Source organism: Rattus norvegicus, chromosome 2 (genome assembly GCF_021556685.1).
Source record: "Rattus norvegicus strain SHRSP/BbbUtx chromosome 2, alternate assembly SHRSP_T2T, whole genome shotgun sequence".
In the NCBI taxonomy this organism is placed as follows: Eukaryota; Metazoa; Chordata; class Mammalia; order Rodentia; family Muridae; genus Rattus; species Rattus norvegicus.
The window spans coordinates 136,043,633-136,069,134 of record NC_141535.1 but is presented as its reverse complement, the minus strand read 5'-3'; the positions used below and the strand labels follow the sequence as shown (position 1 = coordinate 136,069,134).

Genomic DNA, 25,502 nt, shown 5'->3' with positions numbered 1-25,502 from the left:
AGAGCCTGCCCCACATGTGGACCATACATATACAGCCACCCAATTAGACAAGATGGATGAAGCAAAGAAGTGCAGACCGACAGGAGCCGGATGTAGATCGCTCCTGAGAGACACAGCCAGAATACAGCAAATACAGAGGCGAATGCCAGCAGCAAACCACTGAACTGAGAATAGGTCCCCCGTTGAAGGAATCAGAGAAAGAACTGGAAGAGCTTGAAGGGGCTCGAGACCCCATAGGTACAACAATGCCAAGCAACCAGAGCTTCCAGGGACTAAGCCACTACCTAAAGACTATACATGGACTGACCCTGGACTCTGACCTCATAGGTAGCAATGAACATCTTAGTAAGAGCACCAGTGGAAGGGGAAGCCCTGGGTCCTGCTAAGACTGAACCCCCAGTGAACTAGACTGTTGGGGGGAGGGCGGCAATGGGGGGAGGGTTGGGAGGGGAATACCCATAAGGAAGGGGAGGGGGGAGGGCGGAGAGTGATTTTTGCCCAGAAACCGGGAAAGGGAATAACACTCGAAATGTATATAAGAAATACTCAAGTTAATAAAAAAAAAAGAATTATTCTAAATTTACTCTGTGGCCTATAAGTGGCACATCCAATGCTAGATAATAGAACATCTGTTTATGACATGGGTTACTAAGTATTCTAAACTTCTTGTTTTCAGAAGGAAGACAAAAGACTCCTTTCAAAATATTACTTCTCATAATGACGTACCTGGTCACCGAAGAACGCAGATGGATGTATAATGAAACTTAGAGAAAGGAATGAAGTAGCTGAAGGGGTTTGTATCCCCATAAGAATAACAATACCAACCAACCAACAGAGCCCCCAGGGACTAAACCACCATCCAAAGAGTTCACATGGACAGACCCTTGGCTCCAGCTGCATATGGTAGCAGAGGATGGCCTTGTTCAGCAACAATGGGAGAAGCCCTTGGTCCTGCCCTCCCTCCCCTGCCCTACCCCACCAGTGTAAGGGAATGTTAGGGTTGGGAGGCAGGAAGGGGTGGGGGGATGGGTAGGGGAACACCCTCATCGAAGAAGGGGGTGGGGGGATGGAATTGGGGGTTTATGGATGGGAAACCTGGAAAGGGGATAACATTTGAAATGTAAATAAAAAATATCCAATTTTAAAAAGTAGCATAAAATAGGGACACACAAGTAAAAAAGAAAAAAGAAAAGAAAAAAAAAAGAAAAGAAAGAAACTTTGTGTTTTCATATTGACTAACATCGAACCCATTTACAGTAAGTGGATCAAGGAGTCGTTTTAATTTCCACTTCTTATTACTTAAGAAATATGTTTTATGAGGTGAGGGCTGCCATGATTATTCTAATGGGTCTGAGTAATGTCCATTGGAAATATGAAAAGCATTTACATTCTAGATTCCCTGGAGAGTCTAGATCCCATGCTTCTGAGTAATTCGAGGAGATCAGAATGTCAATAGGAGCACAGGTTGGGGAAAAGTCTGCCATAGCCCTGATGGAGATCTTTGAGGAACTCGAGACCGGTAGGGAAATCACTTCACATGCCCTTAAAATGGACTTAGAAATAGAGCTTGAATGCGTGAATGACGTGTTGGAATTTGATAAAATTGGATTAGATGAATAGTTAATTCTTCCAGATAAGCAAATAAAATTTTCTTAAGATGGCTGAACGTTATTGAAATGACAACAAAGGATTTAGATATTATCATGTAAGTTGCTAAGTCGGATAGAGGGTTTGAGAGGCCTGACACAAATTGTGAGAGAAGTTCTACTGTGGTAAATGGTAGCAAGCAGCATCACATGCTATTGACAAATCTCTCATGAAAGAAGAGAGTCAATTGATGTGGTGAACTCCGCTGATGTCTTATTTTAAGAAATTGCCACAGCCACTCCAGCCTTTAGCAACCACTACTCTGCTCTGTCAGGAGTCATCAACATCAAGGCAAGACCCTCCACCAGCACAGAAGTTAGGACTTGCTCAAGGTCAGGATGACCTTTAACATCTTCTAGGAATACAGTGTTTTAAAAAGAAGTATGCACATTTGAAACATGGTACCATTTTCTTACTTAATAGAATACAGCATAGTGTAAATATGACTTCCATATATATTCAGAGACACCCCCCAAATCCATGAAGCTAGTTTTATTCGGATGCTCATTTAATTGACATATATGTTTTATTGAGCTCTTTGAGGTGTACATGGAGGTAAAAATACCCTAAAGTCTTTTTCTCATTAAGCCTCAGCTATAAGGCTTTGATTTTATGCAATCAACAATGAAAATGGTTTTTATTCAGGAATCTATACTAGACAGACTGGCAGAGCAGACAGGACAGTATTTGAGTTTTTTCCTTCTGCTTGCCTATGCTTTTCAATCAAATGGTTAAAATTAAGATGAAGTTTGGGCCCCTAAAAGAATAACCCCAGGATTTGAAATAGTTTTAGATGTACAATATATGTATGTAAATTAAATAAATAACGGGAATTATCAATGATAGTATTTTGTCATACTTTTTGGATGGGTCAATGAAGAGGTGATTTTGCAGATTGTAGGTATAAGCCCTGGATTCTAGGCAAATAATTATTATAATTTCCAAATATATGTGTCATCAATAGTGTCTTCACTAAGAAAAGATTTTTGGGAGACGTTCACGTCTAAGAATCTACCAATTCATCCATGCGGAGAAATGAACACATGCCTTGCAGAATGCATTTAGCTTCTGCTTGTATCTGAGAGTTTCATATCTCAACGTGTTTAATGATTTTTATTTTCTTTGAGATATATTTAAGAGAAACTTTTATAAATTAAGAAAAAAAATCCTTAACCACCCCCGCTAAAAATCAGTGAGTGAAAATGCCTGGGAGTGGAGAGTGTAGCCCGACAGGAATGTTGACTAATAGTGGGGTCTGTTGGGCAATTGGGTAGGAGTTAGATACAAAGACATGCCATGTAGTGTGTTGTGGAGAATCCCCAAATGTGAAGGCAGGTATCCATGTGACCTGTCTAATAGTACCAGCGTCTCTTACAGAAGCAGCCTGGATTTGACCACATGTACCCTTATGTGTAAAAGTACAGCTACTTTTTTTCATTGTGTGCCAAAACAACCAAGGACAGCTTAATAAGGGAAGAGTTTGAGTCATGGGTTGAGGGGATATGGCTCATCATGATAGGAAGACACAGTGATGGGAGCGTGAGGTGGCTGGTCATGTTGTACTCATGATCAGGAAGCAGGGGTGTAGTGAGTGCTGCATTTATTTCAGGCTAGGACCACAGTCCATGGAATGGTGCTGTGATACTCTGTGGGACTTTCATCCTCAGACCAAACTCTCTGGATAATTCATAGACACGCCTAAAGGAATGTCTCCTAAGCGTCTCCCATGCCAGTTAGATGGAAGTTAAAGATTAACCATCAGATTACATGAAGACGTTCGTCTGTGGGGAAGTCAGAAGAGAGCACGTAGAGTGGGCCTACACTCAGACAGTTCTTACTGCATCAAGATCAAAGTACTAGATGTTCTTACAGTAAATGCATTGTGCAGTCAATCAAAAACAACCAAAAGGACAAACGTACTGGTACATACACGTATACACTCATGCATGCACACACAGGCACGTGCACACACAGATACACATGCACAATTTCACGCTAAGAAGCTCCTTGCTTCATGCAAGTGCTCCTTGGAGTAGAAAGGTAGACACCAAACATGTTATAATACTTGGCCAAGGCATGAGAAAGGAATGTGAGTGGGTTAGAGAATTATAGAGTGGAACAGAGCAAGGTTGTGCTGTGCTTGGACCAGGGCTAATAATGGGCTCTCAACCTAATGGTGTGATTAAGGGAGCACTCTGTACCTGATGTCCAAACATTAATCTCTGGACTGTAATTATAGATGATCCAAGCATAAAGAATGCATCTTTAAAAACATTTTTTTACAAGCCGGAATTAAAACATTCCATATAGCTACCTCAGGTATGAGAAGCTGGAAATAAATCGGATATTAATGAATCTGTCAAAATAAGAAGCATCTGTCTCAGACTATATAATGGAGAAGTTATTAAAGTACGAGAGCTAAAGGAAATAAAATAGCCCTGGATAGAAAAATATTCCACCCTACTTTTTGATCCACACTCCTGGCGAGCCACTGGGGGACAGGAGTTTCCCACCCTAGATGTAATTATCAACACAGATTCTCAGCCTCAGTACTCTGCCTTTCACATATAAACTCTTAGAAGAAAATAGATGCTTGCAGGTTGAATCTCTCTCCTCTGGAGTATTGAGGAACTTGGAGGATTTAACAACATGAACTTATGTTGATGTTCCCTGTGGTCTTTGGTACCTCCTGGCAGTAGATCTTGAAAGACAATGCCCTAGACATCTTGGAATAACATAGGTTGGGTAATTCCTGGTCATCTGAAGGCTGAGGAAGCTTGATGCATTAGCCCCCCCCCCACCCTTTTTTTTTTTTGCTTGAATGCTTTTCTTGGTTCTGAGTGTGGATTCTTGGAGAAGAGCTTGACTCTCGTTACAGAGCGTGTGCCCTTGGAAACCGGCCTGCACAAGAACGCTTGGGATGCTAGTGAGGGCTTCAGGAGACTTTCAAGAAGGCTATGCTGCTACAACTTTTCTCACCTACCTATTGAGTGGCTACTGAATGACTTCATCTTTCTAAAGCCACCTATCAGGATTAGCATGCTGGTCATCCGATGTGTGGAAGTTTCAAGACAAGAGGGAAACAGCATGTATTCTTGAATCAGACAGATGAAGGATTTTATTCAGATTTGTCATGTCTATGTATGAGACACTGGGGAGAGCAACTGATCCCCTGGTTTAAGGGAGGTGTTTGAATCGTGTAACTGACAATTTTGCGTCTTATAGGGATATTAAACCCCGCTAACAATTGTTGGATGCCAAAATGATCATCAGTGTACTTACTTAAATCATTTAGGCTTCTTACAAGCTAGACAAGATGATGAAGTATAATCCCTCCATACAGCACATGATACATTGAGCTCCAGAAAAATAAAGCAACAATGGGGGCGTTAACACTCGACCACAGAATTCAGCAAAGGTTAAAATGCTACATAGAATTAATTTATAATTACAGTCACGAGCCATCGCTGCTGCTCTCTACTCATTAGTTTCATAGAGTGGGATATTGCATCTTTAAATGTTTAAGCAGAAGTCTGACATGACAACATTTTGTGAAGCTAAAATTAATATTAACCAGATATTCTTGTATTAAAGAATAAATAGGACATATTTTTATATATAGAGAAGGGGCATGCAAGTTGAATGGATGACTTTCTCAAGTGAGGAAAATGATCTTTTGTGTGCACAAATGTGTATATCATTCATTCATTCATTCATTCATTCATTCATTCTGTGTGTGAGCATGGGTGCTCGCATGTGACAGTGTGAATGTAGATTTAGACAACCTCGTGTGTCATCCTAGCCTTCACTTTTGCTTGAGAGATGGTCTCCTTGTTTGCTGCTCATACCAGGCTAACTGGCTCACAAGCTCCTGGGATGTTCTTGTCTCTGCCTACCATCATGCTGCTGGTACACTGAAATTCCAGATGTCTGCTACTGGGCCTATTGCTGTGTAACTTCTGGGTACTTGGACTCAGGTCCTCACGTTCGCTCAGTAAGCATTTTAGCCATGGAACTATTCTGAAGTCCTTCAGGAAAGTGATCTTGTTTCGGAGGATTCCCTGGATAGTGAAACAGATATTAGTTAGTGTATGGTGAATTTAACTAAATGTGAACATTTATATGATATAATTCTTACTGAACACTGACCTGTGGCAGGCAGCATCTGAGGTGATTTTTATATCATATCATCTCATTTAACTCTTCTAAGACCTTCATGCTGTGTGATTAAATTTCATGACGTTCATTTTATGAAGGAATAAATGGAGGCACAGAGAGTAGGCTGGCAGGCGGGTGCAAGGTGGCACAGCTGGTGAGCTTCTGGGCCAGGGTTTGATCTCACCTATCTTCAGCACCTACCTGTGTTCTCTCAGGTCTGGTGGGGACTCATCTCAGTGGAATCTAATTATAGGAGATGATCCCTAAGGGTGAGAATTGGCCAGCCACAACCCACCCACACACTCTGCTTCTAATTCCCTGAATTAAGTAGGGAAGCATTTTTTGTTGTGAGAACTAAGCCCTTGATTTGGACATGCATCACATGACATCTGCTTGTAAACTTCTGCCTGCCTAGAGCAGAGTGATCCATTTGCATATGTACAGATTTAAAAAATACGTACAGGGTGGGAAAGTATTGGGAATTTATATTAAAGAGAGGAATTGAACTGTGCGCACAGCTGAATACATTTTTCAAGAGGATGGAGAATTTTGATGCAGTGGAGCACATTGCATTGTACTTTTGCACTTTTCTGGTATTTAAATGGAAGATGCTTAAGCGAAGTTTAAATCTAAATGAATGTTAGCTTATTTTTCTTTTCTCTAGTTCTCTCTTTTGTTTGCTTATTTTGTTGTGACTACAGTGAAACAAACTGCATTTTCCAGTATTTTAATATCTAGTAATATCATCTCAAATTAAAAATTAAATATTTTATCTTACAAATGTTTTACTTTGGATGTAGATGAAGTTATATTTTTGTCTATCTCTATGAATTCATATGATTTGAATTTCAATATTTTTAGTGTGTGTGAGTGCATAGAAGCTTGGTCACCATGTCAAGCATATGGAGGTTGGAGTATAACTTGTAGGATGCGTTTTCTCCTTTCACCACCATATGTATTAGGGTTAGGACTCATAATCTTAGCTTTCCTGAAAAGCACTGTTAACTTAGAGCTAACTCAACAGCCCAAATCAGGTTTTTTTGTTTGTTTGTTTGTTTGTTTTTTGTTTTTTTTTGTATTTTTAAATAATGGAGAAGAAATGACCGGAATTATAAATAGCCACAAATACTTCTTAAAGTGTCCTGTTTGTGTGTGAAGGGCTAAACAAATCTTGGTTATCACAATCATAAAGAAAGAAACACAAAACTCTGTTTTTTCTGTGTCTCCTTGTGAGCATCCTGGGGGCAGGTGATATGAGAGACTTTAAATGTTTCACTTGGTTTATAATCTACATAATGAGATAAATATTTTGGATGAACTGCATTTCAGTTCCCTGTATAAATATACATACTGTATATGTATAAGACACTATATATTTTTTATTTTTTATTTTCTTTTTTCCCCACTATACCTATTTTTGCAGTCATTCAAATAATGCAGAATGGTGGACAAGTGTAATGTTGAATGCCTCAAGATTGGCCTTTAAACCTTGAAAGATCCTATATCATAGAAAATAATGATATATTATAAGTTGATCTGAATTTAGTGTATGAACCTCACCTTTATTCACACCACTGTGCTACAGTTTATTAGAAGTTCAGAATTGCTGTGAAACAGATACCCTCATGAGTTCCTCCACCTTGGGCAACTGGACCTAAAGTGTGTCACGTTTGTTAAACCTAACAGTGCTAGTCAGGGCCAACATGATGTTATAAGTCATGGGAAATGCATGTATTTTCACATTATATTTGAATAGAAGGCACACACACTACTCTCCATTTTATTTGCATTTAATTTTCAAATGTACACATTAAATAGGAATAAATTTAAGGCCATGTTATGAGTCTGTGAGATTTCTCTTTAAAACACACACAATTTATTGAAATGTTCAATAACTAAAGAGCATGCCCACTATATATTTCATTATTCAGATGATCAATGCACATCTGTAGTAGAAGATATCTAGCTGAAACTCAAGTCTAAATATTCCCTAGGGATATTTGCCATATATGTATATTTAATATTTCTACAAAACATCCATATCCTGGATTCATGCTTCCATGGGTGCTTACAGGCAAGTGGAGTGTTAAGAAATTGGACTTTTAGAAAAATGCTTAGTAAGAACTCAAAAGCAATTGTAGTATAAATTAATACTGATACCTGCCAGTTTCCACAATGTTTTTACCCACATTTTATTTTATCCAATGAGAGCTAAATCTTCTGGTGTTTCTTAAAAGAGAGCGTGTGTGGGTGTGAGAGAGTGAGAGAGAATGAGAGAATAAGAGATAAGAGAGAGAGAGAGAGAGAGAGAGAGAGAGAGAGGCTCTGTCTAGTCACAGCATGATTTTCTTTTCATTTTAGATCCAGACCACCTTTGACTCTCTCATACAAAACCATGAGATGGACGGATGCACATGGGGGCTCAGTGGCGATTATACATAATTCTTTGCTTAATCTGCTGCGTGACATCAAACTACTCTGCACTTCCCAGCATTGTCACCCTTCCTACAGGTATATATCTAATCTGGAGATAAAAATTGAGGAATAAATGAGGCAAAAATAAAAGCATTGTTCAAAGTTGCCTTTTTACTGCCTCGGAGTTTGGGAATGATTGCTCTCTACATTGGCATTTGAGGGAAGAAATTTGGCTATTATAGTTTTTCTTGTTATTTTTATTAAGCGAATGAAAAAGGATGGTAGCCATTCAGCCACTAGGGTGTTGGAACAGCAAATTGAGAGGCCCCCAAAGACCTTGAGACCCATTTTTGAAGTTCAATTCCAATCCCTAAGATTAGAGAAGCCCTTCCAAAATGAGGGTCACAAATGCATTTGTGATTTAGACGATTTGTCTGGATGCTGTCAGGGAAACAATTGGCCATTATTGAACAGAACTGCTGATTTTCCCTCTGTACCATTTTTTCCTTTTGTTTCGGTCATTGCTGAATGGTAAAGTCTGACAGCAAGTTAAAAAAAATGCTAGTTGTATGGTAGTGAGGAAAACACGGTGATAAAATGGGAACAAAGTAGTAGGGAGACAGAGTTTCCCTTAGTGATGACAATGGTGTTTTCTTAAATAATTTGAGTTGCAAATATATTTGTTACTTACATATACAGATTATATAGACTGTAGTACCTAATGGACATTATTAATTAATGTTGGGGCATATATGAGGCAATATGAACCTCAGTACTATGAAGGAGCTCTGTCATTGGGTGGAGGCAGTTTATAATTCCCATAGGGCCTTCTCATCTTCACTAGCTCCAGCATCATCCTTCATTGTGTCCCCCTTCCCATCTATGCTCATGGCTCATTGGTTGGGAACAAACCCAGCACCTGAAAAACAGCAAATCCATTGATGGAACTTCAGAATTAGATGTGGAGTGGGTGGTCTGGCATGCTTGAGCCTTTAGTATTTGAATCTCTGCAATCTTCAGGAACACTCTTCATTATCTTGCAGTGGTCTGCTTCCTGCCCCACTCATCTCCCTTTGTTTCCTTCCTGTCCCAGAAACACAATGCCATAGTTTCCTGCTTGGGTTCTTCCTAGGTTGCCTGCTGCCTGTGAAGTCTCTTGTCCAGTTAGACTTGCAGAGAGCAGCCTTGAAACATCATCAGATCACGTCTTCTCCAGCTTCAAAGGTGTCAGTGGCTTCCCGTACACTTGATGTGCTCCGAACTCCATCTCGTGACTTTTAACCAACACCCTGGCTCTTGCTCTGTGCTGGTCACCTCCATTACTTGCTTCTTCTCCTTCACCAATGACTCTGACATAGCTCCATCTTTCTAGTAACTAGGCCATTCAACCAGATTCATCTCTACAAGGCATTCTATGTGCTCCTCACAGAACTTAGCCTCAGCTTACAGCCCTCTCCCAGCTCATATATTCCTGCAGTTACCTTCCTCAAGGAAGAGCTGTTCTTGGTCAAGTCCTCCACCAAAGAACATGTGAGAGTCTTCTCTGAGCTTCTTGTAATTTCAGACATCGCTTTGAAGTTTAATAAACGTAAGTATGTTGCCCATCATTGGTGAGTTAGCAGACAACATATATTCTCAATGGAGGGTGGTGGCTGTGTGGCCCTAAGTCTGGTGGAGTCATGGAGAACTTGACCTGATGGGTTTGAGTTCATACTTTAGCTCTGTCTCTTGATAAAAGTGTTACCTTTGGCAAATTACTTAATAACCTCTGTGAACTATTGCCCATTATGTAACATGGAGGTTATAGTATTATTTTACAAGGTTGTTGTAAGGATTATGAGCATGTGTTCCAGGTAATTAGCATGAATAATAATGAATAACATTTACCGATATTTTTCTGAGCCAGGTCCTAGGTTGAGAGTTTACGGTACCACCATAGATCTTTTCACAAGCCATGCTATTATTCTCATTTTGCATAGAGAAAGAGTTTAAGGTTCACGTTTAAGGCCAAAGTTATTTAGTTGTTAAGTGGCAGAATCAGGATAAAGTCATGAATTAAATTATCGAACCAAATCTTGTAGATGTTAAGCTACTGTAGCTTCTATATGTTACATGGAAAAAACACATCCACGTCATAATAAAGTGTTATCTTTTTTGAGTCAGTAGACAAAGGTAATCATTGAGAAGAGAATCTAAAGATATACAGTGGGAAGCCATATTAAGGACTTAAATAACCACTAGAAATGGACTTTTGTGTGTGTGTGTTGGGGGGGGGGCTTTGTGATTTTGATAGTCTTATTCTTATTGCTGTGAACCAAATGCCCAATGCTAAGCAATTTAAGAGAAAGGCTTATTTTGGATTATGGATTGAACGGATACAGGCCATCGTGGTAGGGAACCAGTTCACCATTGTGGGGCTACAGCTCATCATTGCAGAAGTACAATCTACCATTGGGGTACTGTGGGACGAAAAACCATGCCAGGAAGTTTGGTAAGGTAGAGCAGGTCGAGACCTGGAGAGTTGGTGGGGACACGACTGAGGCTTAGGTGACTCCCAGCTCCCTGCCAGACTCCTGACGTGGAACGCTGGCCATGTTTCTCACGTAAAAAGAGACATGACCTGTGGTCATGTAGACTCAAGAGAGCTCTCCATGCTAATAACTTACCTAGAGGCCTGGAGGACTTAGCTGATAAGCTTCCCTTCCTAGACACTCTTCCCTGTAAAAGGTGTTTAATCTCAGACCACCCTGAGAAGTGGATATGGTTTTACGCATACATTTTCCTCCATGACAATAAACTGTTTGGAACCTTGGACTGGCTCTTTTCAAAGAAGACCTGTCTGTGCCACAACCACCAGCAAGCTTGTTTCTGCCAAACCAAGGACTATCTCCACTGGGATTCAAGGACCATCCCCCCAGGCTAGACATAGCCTGAGGGCCCCAACTTCATTCTCTGCTCTTCTGTGACTCCCACTGGAGCCTGGAGGTCCAAGAGCCTGAGAATCCCATGGCCCTGGTTTCATCGCAGGCCCGGGGACTCCGAATCAGCAACAGCTTTCCTACATCTAAGACTGTGCTTCTCACCCACCCCGAATGGTGTCTTGAGGCTTCCTTACAGCCAAGTACCCACCCCAGTGGAGGTGTGGTATAAGCACAGTCAAAATCCCTGAGTTCTGCCTCTCTAAGCAGCTGTGCCCAGTGGTAGAGCAGATGCAGGACATTAACCCTACAGGATACAGCCCATCATGGTTGGGATGCAGCCCATCATGTTCAAGATGACATGAAGATAGGAATACCAACAGACAATATGCAGAGAGAGACAACTCCACAAGTCACAGGAAGCCACAGAAGACTTTTGAGTAGGTACATCACATAACCAATTTTATGTTTTAAGGAAACTGACTCAGTAGCAATATAAAGACTGAGAAGAAACCAGAGAGACCAGTGACATAAAATTGCAATGGTATTGAAATGTCTGAGGGAACTATAGTTGTAGAACCAGCCGAACTGGAAGAAGCAGAAGGGGAAAGAATCAAAAGAAGAGAAAAGGCTCTGCTGGTAAGCCCCTCTAGGTGCACCTAACCCCGAGTGGCCAGATTTTGCCCCTGAGGACTTCTAACTACCAGGGTCTGTCCACAGAACACATGAGTGGACCGCCCCAGGCCCTCTAGTCTCAGATGACCAAGCTTCACCTTATAGAGTACAAAGCCCAAGCTCAGGTCTTTAAAAAATCCACCAATTCCCACCCTGAAATCTCCAGTCTGGAAAGCTCCATCCCCCCAGAAACTCTATTCCCCACCCTTATTCCCAGCCCCCATCTTCTGCCTAGTTCTGGTTGCTTCTTGCTGGAGCAGAAGCAGTTACCCTCTCGGACTTTCCCTCCCAATACTCGATTTTGTGAGACTTGTTGTGTGACTTTACGTTATTCTTGGCTCTTGACTTCCAGGACACCTTCCTTCTCTTGGCTGTTACACTTTCTCCTCAGAAGCCTTTCTCCTTAGAGCTTTAATACTTACATTACTCACAGCTCATGGAGGTTGGTTACTTCAGAGAGAAAAAGGAACTTAGCTCAATAGGACTCCCAGGCTTCTGCCCTGGCAATGAGGAGGGAGTTTGGTGGAATTTATCGTACTTACTCCACAGGCATGGAATTTCTTTATTCTGCTCTGAATATCATAGCTTATGGTAGTACTCCACAATAAGTTAATAATATGGTGTCACCATGTGGGTCAATTTCTGGGCCAAAGACGATGCTTCACAATCGTCTTTGAGTGGCTCTGTTACTTTTCTTGTTGTTGTGTCAAAGTAACTGAAAAAAGCAATTTAATGAAGGTTTATCTAGGGTCACAGTTCAAGGTTCATCATGGTGGAGATTGCATGATGATGGAAACATAGGGTGTGGTGCGTACAGTCAGGAAGCCAAGAGGGATGGATGGCACTGTATCACTAGCCTTCTCCTTTTCTTTATCCAACACAGTACATAGAGAATGGTTTTTCCTACTTCCACACAATATAGGAACTCTCTTACAGACATGTGGTGCTGGTTGGTTTTTATTGTCAACTTGACACAACTTAGAGTCACCCGGGGAAAAGAAAACCCCAAACAAAGAGAAACCTTGCTTGACCAGATTGGCCAGTGGTCATCGACACATTCCTTGTAAGTGCCGGAGTTCTAAAATGAGAAGGCTTTGGCGATAATAAGTACAAATATTATAAAACAAACAATAGTCCCATTGAGAGACAACCATTGATGAATTGCAGTCAAGTCAAGTCAATCTTTATGAGAGGTTGTCTTGATCCATAATTGCTGTGGTACGACGTAGATCATAGTGGGTGGCGCTGTGCCTAGGTCTCCAGCCTGGGAAGTGTAAGAGATCAGCACGTGCCAGAGGGAGGCTAGGAACATTCCTTCGGGTTTATGCCTCCATTCCTCTTTGAGTTCTTGCCCTGGCTTTTTTCAAAGATAGACTGTGACCCAGAAGCAGAAGCCAAATCAGGAGTTTCCTCCCCAAGTTCATTTTGGTCAAGAGTGTTTTAACATAGCAACATAAAGCAAATTAGAGCACATGCCCAGAGGTCTGTCTCCCGGATAATTCTAAATCCTGTCAAGTTGACAGCCCATATTAATTACCACAGCCGTTTACCTTCAACACACCCAGGCTGACCCTGAAGACTTTGATGTGAATTCTGTACTTATGCTTAGATTGCCAGGGAGTGTCTTCTGTTCTTTTATGTTTATATCACTGCGTTGTGTGGTTTTTTCCATTTCTGTGGGGGAAAAGGTGGGATTCCAAGGTGAGTAGGTTTTTCATGTATTTGGGAATGAAATATTTAATCTATAGTTAGAGAAAAGTGAAACTAAACAAAACCATAGAAATTGACTAGAAAAGTAAAACCAGTGTGTGTTAGCAGTTTATGAACATTTTTTCTTTTCCTTTCTTTCTTTCCTTTTTTCTCCCCTTTTGCTGACAAACCTCGACAAGCTTGGACAGAAATCCTTACACAAATCTGATTATCAGACTTTTCCTCGCTGCAGCAGGAGTCAGCACAGCAAGGAGACCAACAGAATACACTGTTATAGTCTCCTTTCTCCGTTTTTCTTTAAGGGAAGATGCATCTCAGGAAATGCAGGGCATTTGTGATTCTGTGAAAACTCACATGGCTTCCTTATTTCCACAGATCTCTTTCTGAATTCTAGATGGGGCCAGGGCATTCTGCAGTCAAGCACGATGAGTCTTCATCTGAAATTGCCTCCGTCCACAATGGCTCTTTACCTGCTCGGTCCAATATTTCTCTCCAACTGCTTTATTTCCTTTAGAGATGAAACTCAAACTGAAGCAAACATAATAGACTTTTCAACTTGAAAGGGATGATTATAAGCCAGTGTCTGCGTTTGCTATGTCCAGATCTCCAAATTCACTCTGATAGATGGTCATTGCCAAGATCCTCAGAAGTGATGGGGTCCAACATAACAGCATGTTAAACCGAGCAAGCTTTGAAGACCAAGATTAAATAAAACAAAACAAGCCGCAGTCCCACTGAGAGGCAGCCATTTAAGAATTTGGGTCAAAGATGTCTGAATTGGAAGTGAGGGACTGGATTCTGTTTTTCTTTTCCTCTGTGACTACTTATCCGTGTGGCCTCTGTTCTTTGACCTCTTGAGGATCTTGGTTTCTATATTTGTGAGAGAGGAAGAGAGACAGGCTAGTGGCTTGCAGATGACAGCTCAGTGGTTGGGATGCATCCAAATCCGTGAGGAAATGAGACCGTCATAGGTGGCACACTCGTTTGATTTGTAAGTTTGAACTGTATGTTCGGTTTCTGTGTCAATTTCCCCATGTCTTTATTTGATTAGGTTTGAGTTTTTACTTTCAAATGTTTTGTTTCAAAGAAAAATCTGAATTCTAAAATTTTTTTCAAAAGGGCAGAATGAGTTCTTGCGTATTCTTCATTTAGACTCATTTTTAAAAACATTGGTCCTGTCTCCTCTCTCTTTTCATGTATCTCTGCATGCACGCATGGTTATGGTATGTTTTAAAGTGGAGGTGGAGTTTATTAAAGATATTCAAGCATAGAGGTCAAGAGAAAGAGACGATCAGAGAAAGAAGATAAGGCTCTCCAGAGAGGGCCATGTGCTCCTCATGGAAGAGTTGCTATTTTTATACTATTTGGAGCAATTTGAGAGTAAATCCCAGTCATCATGGCTCCACGCTTCAAAGCACTCCAGTGCTTATTGCCTTAGCACAAGGATATATCTATCTTCATAATCATAACGGGAGATCCAATTCAGAAAATCCAGCTTTGATACGACATTATCTAGTATACAAAATTTTTAAAAATGTTCTGGTTTTCTAAACATTATTTTTTAAATATAGTTAAACTTTGAGGTGCTTCTAATAAAATGAAAATCAGGTCTGGAAGCTTGAGACAGTTTGTCACCAAGTCTGAAGACCTGAATTCCGCTCCCGGGACTCACACGGAAGAAGGGAAGGACCGAGTCCTGCATGCTGTCCTGTGACTTCTACACATGCACGGTGGTACCTCAGGAGTTTCACACATCTCGGTGTGTACATATGTTCACACCTACACACACTAATACACAAACACACAAATAAAAGTATGTCTAAAAATTGGAAATAAACATATAGCAGAAAAAAGGGCTAATACAGTGATGCTTTCATTTCCGAAGTATTTGAGGGAACACTGGCAATCTGATGATTGGTTGCTGCTCCGGGGTTCCAGTATGTAAATTCACTTATTTGGCTTAACATTTTCAGAGTGCTTAGATACATCATGGCTGGTAGCTGTAGTAGAAAATAACAGGTATGGTGGCAGAAGCTGGAATAATGTCTTCTCTTTATTTCCCTTTTATTTATTCACGTTGCATCCCTCTCACTGCCCCCCTACAGGTCATCCTCTCCCTCATCTCCACTACCTTTCTCCTCTGAGTGGGTGGGGGTCCCCTTGGGTGTCCCCCCACCCTGCCCCCAGCATTCAAGTCTCCGTAAGGCTAGGCACTTCCTCTCCCACTAACCCTAGACAAAGCAGCCCAGCTAGAAGAACATATCCCACATAGAGGCAACAGCTTTTGGGATAGCCCCCATTCCAGTTGTTTAGGATCCACATGAAGTCCAAACTGTACATCTGCTACATATTGGGAAACCTACATCCTGCTCATTTATGTTCTTTGGTTGGTGGTTCAGATTCTAAGAGCCCCGAGGGTGCATGTGGGTTGACTCCGTTGGTCTTCCTGTGGAGTTCCTATCCTCTTCCCGGCTGCAATCCTTACTCCTATTCTCCCCTAAGAGTCCCCAAGCTCCATTCATTATTTGGCTGTGGGTGTCTGCATCTGTCTGAGTCAGCTGTGGGTGGATCCTCTCAGAGGACAAGTTGCTTCTGTCTACAAGCATAACAGAGTATCATTAATAGTGTTAGGGATTTGTGCTTGCCCATGGGAGGGATCTCAAGTTGGGCCAGTTAATGGTTGGTCATTCTCTCAGTCTCTGTTCTTTCCCTGTGCCTGCATTTCTTGTAAACAGAATAAACTTTGAGTTGAAAGTTTTGTGGGTTGGTTGGTGTCTCTATCGCTCCACTTGGGTTCCCGCTTGGCTATAGGAGGTGGCCTCTTCAGGTTCCATATCCCCAATGTAGTGAATCATAGCTAAGGTCAACCCCATTGATTCTTAGGCACCTTCTTTATCCCAGGCTTCTGTCTTGTCCTGGAAATGTCTCCCACCTCCTCACCCCCATCAGTAGATTTTCATTCATTTTCATAGCTATCTATCTAGGCATCTCTCCTGTCTTTACCCACACCTGATCCTGAACCTCCCATTTCCCTTCCCATAGCGCCTCCTACATAGTTCCCTCCCTTCATTTGCTTCTTGTGACTATTTTATTGCCCCTTCTAAATGAGATTCAAGCCTCCTCACTTGGGTCTTCCTTCTTATTAGCTTTCTTGGGTCTGTGGAGTATAACATGGGCATGTTTTTTATGGCTATTATCCACTTATAAGTGATTGAAAAATTGGGGTAGAGAACTAAACAAAGAATTCTCAATGGGGCAACCCTGAATGGATGAGAAGCACATAAAGAAATGGTCAAAGTCCTTAGTCATTAGGAAATGCAAATCAGAACAACTCTGAGGTTCCACCTTATACCCATCAGAATGCCTGAGATCAGACACTCAAGAGATAGCACAAGGTGGCACGGATGTGGAGCAAGAGGACCACTTCTTCATTGCTGGTGGAAGTGCAAACTTGTACAACCACTGTGGAAATCAATTTGGTGGTCTTTCAGAAAACTGGAAATAGTTCTCTCAATAGTACCTCAAGACCAACTATATCACTTCTGGGCATATGCCCAAAAGATGCTTTACCATCCCACAAGGACACTTGCTCAACTATGTTCATAGCAGCTTTATTCTTAATAACCAGAAACTGGAAAGAACCTAGAAGTCCCTCAACTGAAGAATGGGTTAAAAAAAAGGTGGTACTTCTACACAATGGAATACCCTTTAGCTATTGAAAACAAAGACATCATGAATTTTGCAGGCAAATGGATGGAGGTGGAGAATATCATTGTGAGTAAGATAACCCAGTACGAGAAGGACATTCATGGTATGTATTTCTTAAGGAGACTGTCTCCTTCATAACCACGGTCCCAGTACCAGTGGTGGAAATTACTATCTATACTGCTGTCCTCATGACCAGACTCCATGCTACCTTTTATGGGCAACTAGTTAGCTCAGAATTCTATGCTACACTCAGTTCTCATACAGTTTTGTTTCCTTTATTCTTAAATTGTTGCTCAAACTTCTTGTTTTGCTTTCTTGACCTTGCTATTTTAGAGATTGGGGGATGTTTGTTTTGTAGAATGCCCTAGGTCTAGTTTGACGTTTTCTGGTGATACAGGCTATGTGACCTCATCAAAGATGTTGTCCCAGTTCTGGATTCAGACAGTTCTCTAAGTTGTCCTTATTCTTTGCAGAGAAAGGCAGAACTCTCGAGTGCAGATCTGGATGATAGGCATGCTTATTACTGTTCGTCTATGACTCTCCTCTCCTTGAACAGACTTTGAGACCCTGGTCTTGGTGGATTTTCAGACTCTGGCATGAGTGTCTACTTCTTTGCCCTCAAAGCAAAGGACTTCCTGTTCACATTCCTACAGCTCAATACTAAAGGAGTAAAGCTTAGTGGAACATACTTATACCTCCAAGGCAGGTGTGAAGGGTTTGAGTCAGGATTGTTCAATAATAAAAGGATGAATTATAGAGTATCACATGTCCAGGAGAAGGAAGATGACATAAAATAGTGCGTAGATTTGTGTAATCTATGTTAATACGTAGTCATTCATTGTACTTGAGCAATGTTTTCCATATATTCTAACTCTTTAAGTGGTTGCACCTGGGTTAGTACTATATAAAGCATACCTTGTCATATCAGGGGCAGGAAATGAATTTGTGTTAGATTTCTTTAAGAAGGACTTTGCAATTTGAAAGTGTGATCCACCTCATGCTAATGAGATGCTTCCTTTTCTCCCATATGGATTCAACTTCACAAAATGTCTTCAGTGGTTAAAAAAAAAAAAAGGATGGATTTAAAAAAAAATAATGTGACTTCGTACACTGGGCAGGGTGGTGGCCTAATGGGCCCTCTGCTGATTTGTGCCCAGTAGGACTTTACTTGGTCCTTGATTAAACCAAAAAGATATTGTATTTTACCAGCTGGAGCTGAGGTGCGATAAGGAGGAAGGGTTGCAAGGAGAGCAGCTCTGGACTTACTTAGAGGCAGGAAGACTGAAAGTTTGAAGCCAGCCTGGGCTACATGGGGAGAATGTGCTTCAAAAATCTATCTTACCAACCAAACAGAACCATAAAACAAAACAAGAAGCCATAAAAATCAGCACCAGAATCATATTGATTTTTCTTTGGATTATATGATGCGTAAATAAGTTACAAATGTAGTTAGAGATAATCATTATGGATTCACAGTTGCTGTGTTTCTGAAGCATTTATTTGCTCATTTGTTACTGAAGTATTCTTTTAAAATTAGTCCTAGTGCTATCAAATAATCAAAATGCACATGTGGAGTATAAGGAATGTCTGATACCTGTGTCTTTTTAAATTATTATTTTATTTATTTATATTCCAGGCATTACCCCCCTCCCAGTCCCCCCTCCTACAGTTCTTCATCCCATTTGCCTTTGAGAGGGTACCACCCGCCAGGCATCCCCATCCTTGGGTTCTCAAGTCTCTATAGGATTAGGCACACCCTCTCCAGCTGAGGCCAGACAAAGCAGACCTCTGCTACGTATGACCCCGGGGGATCTATGTCTTAACACAGATTTCTAGGACCAGGGCAGCCATTTATGGCCTAACAAAATAATACCATGCACCACCACCGGGAGAAGAGCGCCCTTTGGAAGTACTTAAGGGAACTCTGAAAGCAAGGAGACCCCCGCTATCATGCGTCTCATTCCTGGACCTTGAGCCTGAAGTGGACCTGACAGGAACAAGTTAGACAGGACTGCTTTGGGCTGTAGGTTTCCTGTGTTGATAGGTTCCCTCTTCAGAGCCCTTTGAGAAGTCAGACATCCAGTCCCTGAATACATCCTGATGTTGGAGCAATTTAAATTGCAAGAGTTTTGCATAAATGGAACAAAAAGGAGCTGGCTTTTGCAGTGTGGTTATGTTTTACTGAACTAGCAATGTAGCATGACCTTCCAATGAGTCTCTGGGATGCAAGAGGCTGTGTCTTTGCCTGCCAGCCACCCACCCTGCTGATGCAGCATCTGCAGAGCCCTGGGGAGCCCACTTTGAGTGTGTTGAGAAGGAACTCCTTGGTATTAACTATTTTCTATTCACAGAGAAGGGAACACTTTCTCTGAAGCCATTCTTAACTATCAGAGGGGATCTGAAACATTTGGCAGGACCATTTCTGAAAAACAGCCTCAGACTCTAGCCCTGCTTTACTGAGGTCACCACTAGCCACGGGCTAGGGGTCCCCCTCACATTTCACAGGGCAAAGCTTTCATTACACTTTTTCGAATGGTTTTCAAACTTAACTTCCAGGCTTGCATTTTTACATAAATGAAGCGAAGTAAGTAATCAGCACACTGCTCTGTTTAGTGAGGACTGGTTATTGATGGTAAGTAACAGCAGCTGTCATTACGTGCTCCTTAAGTGGCATACGCATGCGCCACTGGGGACGCTTGCCACAAATTGTCTTATGCAACCCTTGTGTGTTCCTGCTGAGGAAGACTGCAGTGACCTCCACCCTATGCAAGGCCAAGAAAGAAGCAAAACTTTACCTAGGTGAAACAAAAGGAGCTATTCTCACCTTTAAAATTCAGGTAGATGAAAAGAAATCCATCGCCCAGAAGCATAAAGCAAGAAGACTCACACGGTTCCTACATGCCACTGGGCTCAGGAGGGGTGGAGCATTCTCTAGACACAAACACCTGAACCCCTATCTGGTGGAACCTAACCTCAGTTTATCCCGATGGCCATTGTAAGATGCGATGGGATTCTGGAAGTATTAAAAGAGAAAACGTTTTCAAGTGAACACGATAAGCTGTTTTTGTCAGCTACTTGTTCCAGGCCAAGAACCTAATCTGAATGCGTAGATTTATCATTATTTTTATATCTTTATGTTACAGCTTTTTTTGAGGATAACAGCCCAGCCTTCTGTTTGACTAACTTCACTGTGTGTTTGACCTCACTGTGTTCTGATAGCCTGACGTTTGAGGGGCATGTGTCTTAGGAGATGGTTATATACTTCAGTGAGGAGAAAAGGAGGCACAGCCTCCTGCCAAGAGAGTTAACGGGTCAGGTCACTGAATCGGAGTACATTTCTTTTTTTTTTTTTTTTGGTTCTTTTTTTCGGAGCTGGGGACCGAACCCAGGGCCTTGCGCTTCCTAGGTAAGCGCTCTACCACTGAGCTAAATCCCCAGCCCCCATTTCTTAGGTGTAATAAAAGGACGGGAGGGTCCCTCGGGCTCGGCATCCTGTGCTCAGCTTCTGTCTTCACCCTTCTTGGAGGGTGCTAGAATCAGATTCGTTCCCCTGAAGAGGAAAGGCCTTTTCTTTGACAATATTAGGTCTATTTAATTTCAATATAAAGCAAATAAATGGGAGTAAAATTTCCTTGTTGATTTTTTAAAAATCCCTATGTAGCAGAGGATACTTCTTTGACTGTTTAAGATTAAAAATATTTCTGACACACAATATAGTCATATGAAGAAACTCATGGATAAAACCATGATTTTTTTTTTAGTAGAAAATACTGGAAATGGAAACTAGTAAGAAAACAGCTTAAATATTAATTTTTATTTTTAGACAGAGTCTCATGTTAACCCAGGTTGGCCTTGAACTCAAGTAGCTGAGGATAAGCTTGAATTTCTGATCCTCTTTCTTCCAATTTCCAATATTGAGATTTGAGGTGTTTGCTACTGTGTCCAGGTTATAGGGCTTCCTGCGGTTGAACCACATCCTACTCCCAAGAACTGTTATTAACAAGAATAAACTTCACCTCTTTGAGGTATTTCTCTAGACTCTAATTCTATTTGCTTTGATTTTTACTATATTTTTATATTGAACAAAATTAAGAGTGATATACATGGGTTTGTTTGTAAATATTCTTATATTACTATTAAAGCAGAATTTTTAGAAAAACCATAGCATTATTGTGAGAAGGCTAGGCTGACTCCATGACTCAAATTGGCAGTTAAGGAGACAAGGCCTAAATCTCTGTTTCCAAGAACTGGGCAAGTTCAGGCAATTCCGGACCTCGGAAGACACCTGGATGCCTGGCCCGAGGCAAGGACAATGGGTCAGCAGCAGTTTCCAGACTTCCTCAGCTATTTCCTTAGCAACAGTTTCCAGTCTTACACAGCAACAGCTTCCAGCCCCCATGTCCTAGTAATAGGATGCCCCTAGAGATGGATAAAGGTCACCTACCCAGAATTCCCTAGTGCGCTTTAAATCAGGCCTACAAGCTCACTTGGTTGTTTCTCTGTCTTGGTAATGGGAGATCCCAGCATGCTGGACTTTTGCAGAATAAGACACTCATTGTGTTTACATACTATTTGAGTCCAGGGTGTCATTCTTTGGAGAATCATGGACCCTTACAATAGTGCATTTTGTAAGCTTGGCCTATTTCTAGATAGGACGGAGGGTTGGAGTGGACCATAAATGAGGAAGAGGGATGGGTGAATCTATAGCAGACTCAGATAAGATTAGCAGGACATGGTGGTGCATTAGTGTCCTCTAGAAGAACGGAACTGGTAGATGGATATGTATCACAAAGGGGATTTACTAGATTGGTTTAAACAACATGACTGGGTATTTTAACAATGGCAGTCCTCACACCTCAGAGGCTGAGAACCTGGTAGCTGCTCATTCCTTATGACTGGGAGCCTCAGGGGTCCTATTGTGGCACAGAAGACCTGGAAGATCTCTGGAGAGCAGCTTGTTTTCAGTCTGCATCAGAAGGCCGAAGAAGCTGGGCTCTTCAGTCAACAAAGGATGTCAGCACGGTCCAGGGAGAGGGTTAGAAACACTGTCCTGGTGACTGTGGGGCAAGTGTTTTCCTCCGCAACTCTTTAAATCTAAGCTGCTGCCGGAGAGGGCTGGAAGCTGTGGGGAAAAGGGTCTTCTTCCCTCTATTCTTGCTGGCTAATAGACTCTCCTAGAGTCATATCCTCTAGCTGATTCTAGATGCAATCAAGTTGACTACCAGGACAAACTGTGACGTATTATAAATATAATTTTAGGGCACCTTCCCAGGCTTTCTCCTTATTATTTTTCTTTCTCATTGTTTTTCCTTTTTGCATAACATAGCTCTATTTTGTAAGCACCCAAGTTTCCAGTAGTGTTCTTGTCCTGTGGAAAATCTTGCCAGAGAGAAATTTTCTCATGATGTACCGCAGCAAGCTGGATTGGGTAAAGCTTCTTGCTTTCAGTCCATAGTTTCAAACACACACACACACACACACTCACACACACACACACACACACACACACACATACACACACACACACACACACACACGTGACTTATTAGTTAAAAAAGGTCCTGGGGACATGAAGGACTAAGAGCCTGAAGGATGATCCCATAAGTTTTTCTCCTGAACTCTTGGGACCATTACTGTGTAGGCCAACAGAGGAGAAAGTGCTAATGAAGAGTGCTGCTGAAGCCTCTACGTCAGATTGTCATCCGGAGAAGGTCTGGAGGGTGTAATGAGGCGAACAATAAAGTTGTTAGAGTTTAAAAAGGTTAAAGCAGCTTCAGGGATCGCTACTTGTGCTTCAGGAGTATTGGAATGCCATGCCAGTAATAAGCAATATGCAGTCCAGAGACAGGGAGGCAATTAGCTCTCCGAGTTGGCGAAAGTCTGTCCAGATTCAGCATGGTTGGAGGAGACTGTGAGAATGTTCCCTCTGAGGCCAGTGATGATGAATCCTCACAGTCTGTCAGCAGGGTTTATGGAGTACCCACCAGGTGCATACCATATAGTTAGGTTTGAACAAGCCCTCGGAAGCCTGGGATGCATGGGGTATGATGTCAGTCAGTATCCTGAAGTCTGCAGCCTCTCCAAAAGTATGCGGGGATTCTGTTAGGATTTTAGATCTGGAACAAAGTTGCATAAGACAACGGTTTTGACTAGATAGGTGGCAACAAAACTGGAAGAAAGACAATCTTGTGTTCATCATGCTGGTAAGTTGTTGAGACTCTTATTAGTGAATTAGTGAACACCCATTGCACACCCCACGCTGCTCTTTTCCACTGGTGGTATATTGAGCAGAGTGGATCCTCTTTGGGATATTTTTCTCTAGTGCACTTTCCTGGGACAAAGCCCCGCTGTTAAATGACTCCTTCCTATTATTTTTGCTGTTGTTTTGAGGCAAGCTCTCAGCATGAAGCCAACTCTGGATCTCCTGCCTCAGCCTCCCACATGAGGAGACTATAGGAGGGCACCATGATGCCTGGCTACTGCCTTTTCTACCATAGAATAAAGGAGGAATATGCCAACCATTGCTTTCAACCCAATCTGTTTGAAACAGATTCTTATCATGTTAAAAAAAGACAGGATTTCAGAAGTAGGTGAGGGCTATTCTCTGAGAATGTCCGTTTCTCTGGTTTATTATATATCTTTGCTACTTAGGAATCTTGTAAGGATAAAGACTCTGCAGGTTTGGAATTCATTCTGGGATTCTGCACTGCTTTTACATGACCATGATAGTTATACACCAAAGAGTCCAAACTCAGAACTCCTGGTACATGGAAGTAGGCTTAGATAAGATTTGATTAGCCTGTAAGACATTTTAAACCTTTCATTATATGACACAACATAGTGCTGTGTTTTGAATGAGAAATGGCCCCTGTAGACTCATATATTTGAATACTTGGTCCCCAGCTGGTGGGGAGTTGACAGAACCTTTAGAAGGTGGAGCCTTGCTAGAGGAAGTATATCACTGGTTTGGGGCAGACATTGAGGCTATATAGTGTTATTTCATGTTCTGTTCTTTTTCACTGACTCCTGTGTGTGGGTGAAAATGTAACCAGCTAGGTTCCTGCTCTGGCCTCCAGCTCCCATGCCTTCCCCACCATCACGGACTCTCGTTCTGGAACCATAAGCCAAAATAAACTATTTTTTTCTAAAGGTTGCTTTTGATCATGATATTTTATCATAGCAATAGAAAAGTCATTACTATACATGGTAAAATGAAATGAAAAATATATATCAAAACGATATAGCAGCATGATAGAGGACTGGCTGTTCTCAGTTGACTTCAACCTTGGTAAGGGAAGTATAAAGAGAAAGGCAAGCAGTGATTCCCCAGGGATGGACAGTTGCATGCAAATGTGCTGTGTGGCCTGGAGCTAAGAGTAGAGAAGTAACAGTGTTTGCTCTGCAGTTGCAAGTTACTTTCCAAGCCAGTAAAATTTTGGGCTTCTTGGCTAATATGGATTCTTGATAGGAAAGTCTAGGACTTGTCAGTTATAGGGAGGTAGCAGAGAGAGCCACAGTATTCTCAGTAATATTTGTACCATTCAGTGATTCACCTTTCCCAAGTTGACACCCTTAGGGGAGGGGAGAGTAGAGTTTTCTCAGAGCTAAGTTTCCCAAAGATTTTTTTCTTAAATGGCTCTACGTCTGGGAATGGTGGCTGTGGCTGTAAATAAACTCTTGCTGCATGACCATCGGCATTTCTGGGTTAGTAAAGTGCTTTACCTGTGCGCCAAAATATATTTTTCAAAAATGTCTGAAACTAGGTAGTCAGCAACTTTGACTTTGACAGAAAGCTACAGAGAAATCAGGACCCGTGTCTTTCTGTACCAGCGCCCTGCACTTTGTTATGTGATGACGCTCCCTCCCAGCGAAGGATTTCTGGCAGCTTTTAAATGTTTGCAGATTGTCATTGTGCTCGAATTCGGCACACAGAACACACTTTGCAATTTCCTGTTGTATTGCTTTTCTGTGTGCATTGTTAGTCAGAGATCAATATTTCTTGTTTTTAATGATCTTATTTTTTTATTTTAGAAGTTAGAACAGATATTGTTTATGAAGGCAGAGTGAAAGGTACACACACACACAACACACACACAGACACACATACACACACCACACAGACACACATACACACACAGCTTCTGAATGAAGTCTAGACTGCAACACTGTCATCTATTGAGGACTGACACTCTTTGAACAGAATATGAACCCAACTCCCCAAAGACAACTGAGAAAGGTCTTGAACCAAGTCAGAGTTAAAATATAGATCCT

At 41.6% G+C, this 25,502-nt stretch overlaps 1 long non-coding RNA gene across 3 annotated transcripts; it reads left to right on the top strand.

Moving 5' to 3' along the window:
* The first annotated feature begins 676 nt into the window (after positions 1-676).
* On the top strand, positions 677-14,250 carry LOC120100816 (uncharacterized). 3 transcript variants are annotated; one of them, XR_015674490.1, is made up of 4 exons: positions 707-793; positions 8,167-8,316; positions 9,353-9,808; positions 13,899-14,250. It is a non-coding gene; the product is annotated as an uncharacterized LOC120100816 (long non-coding RNA). The 3 variants fall into 3 exon arrangements; XR_015674489.1 differs by lacking the exon at positions 13,899-14,250 and having other exon boundaries at positions 9,353-9,827; XR_015674488.1 differs by lacking the exons at positions 9,353-9,808; positions 13,899-14,250 and having other exon boundaries at positions 677-793; positions 8,167-8,373.
* The last annotated feature ends 11,252 nt before the right edge of the window (positions 14,251-25,502 follow it).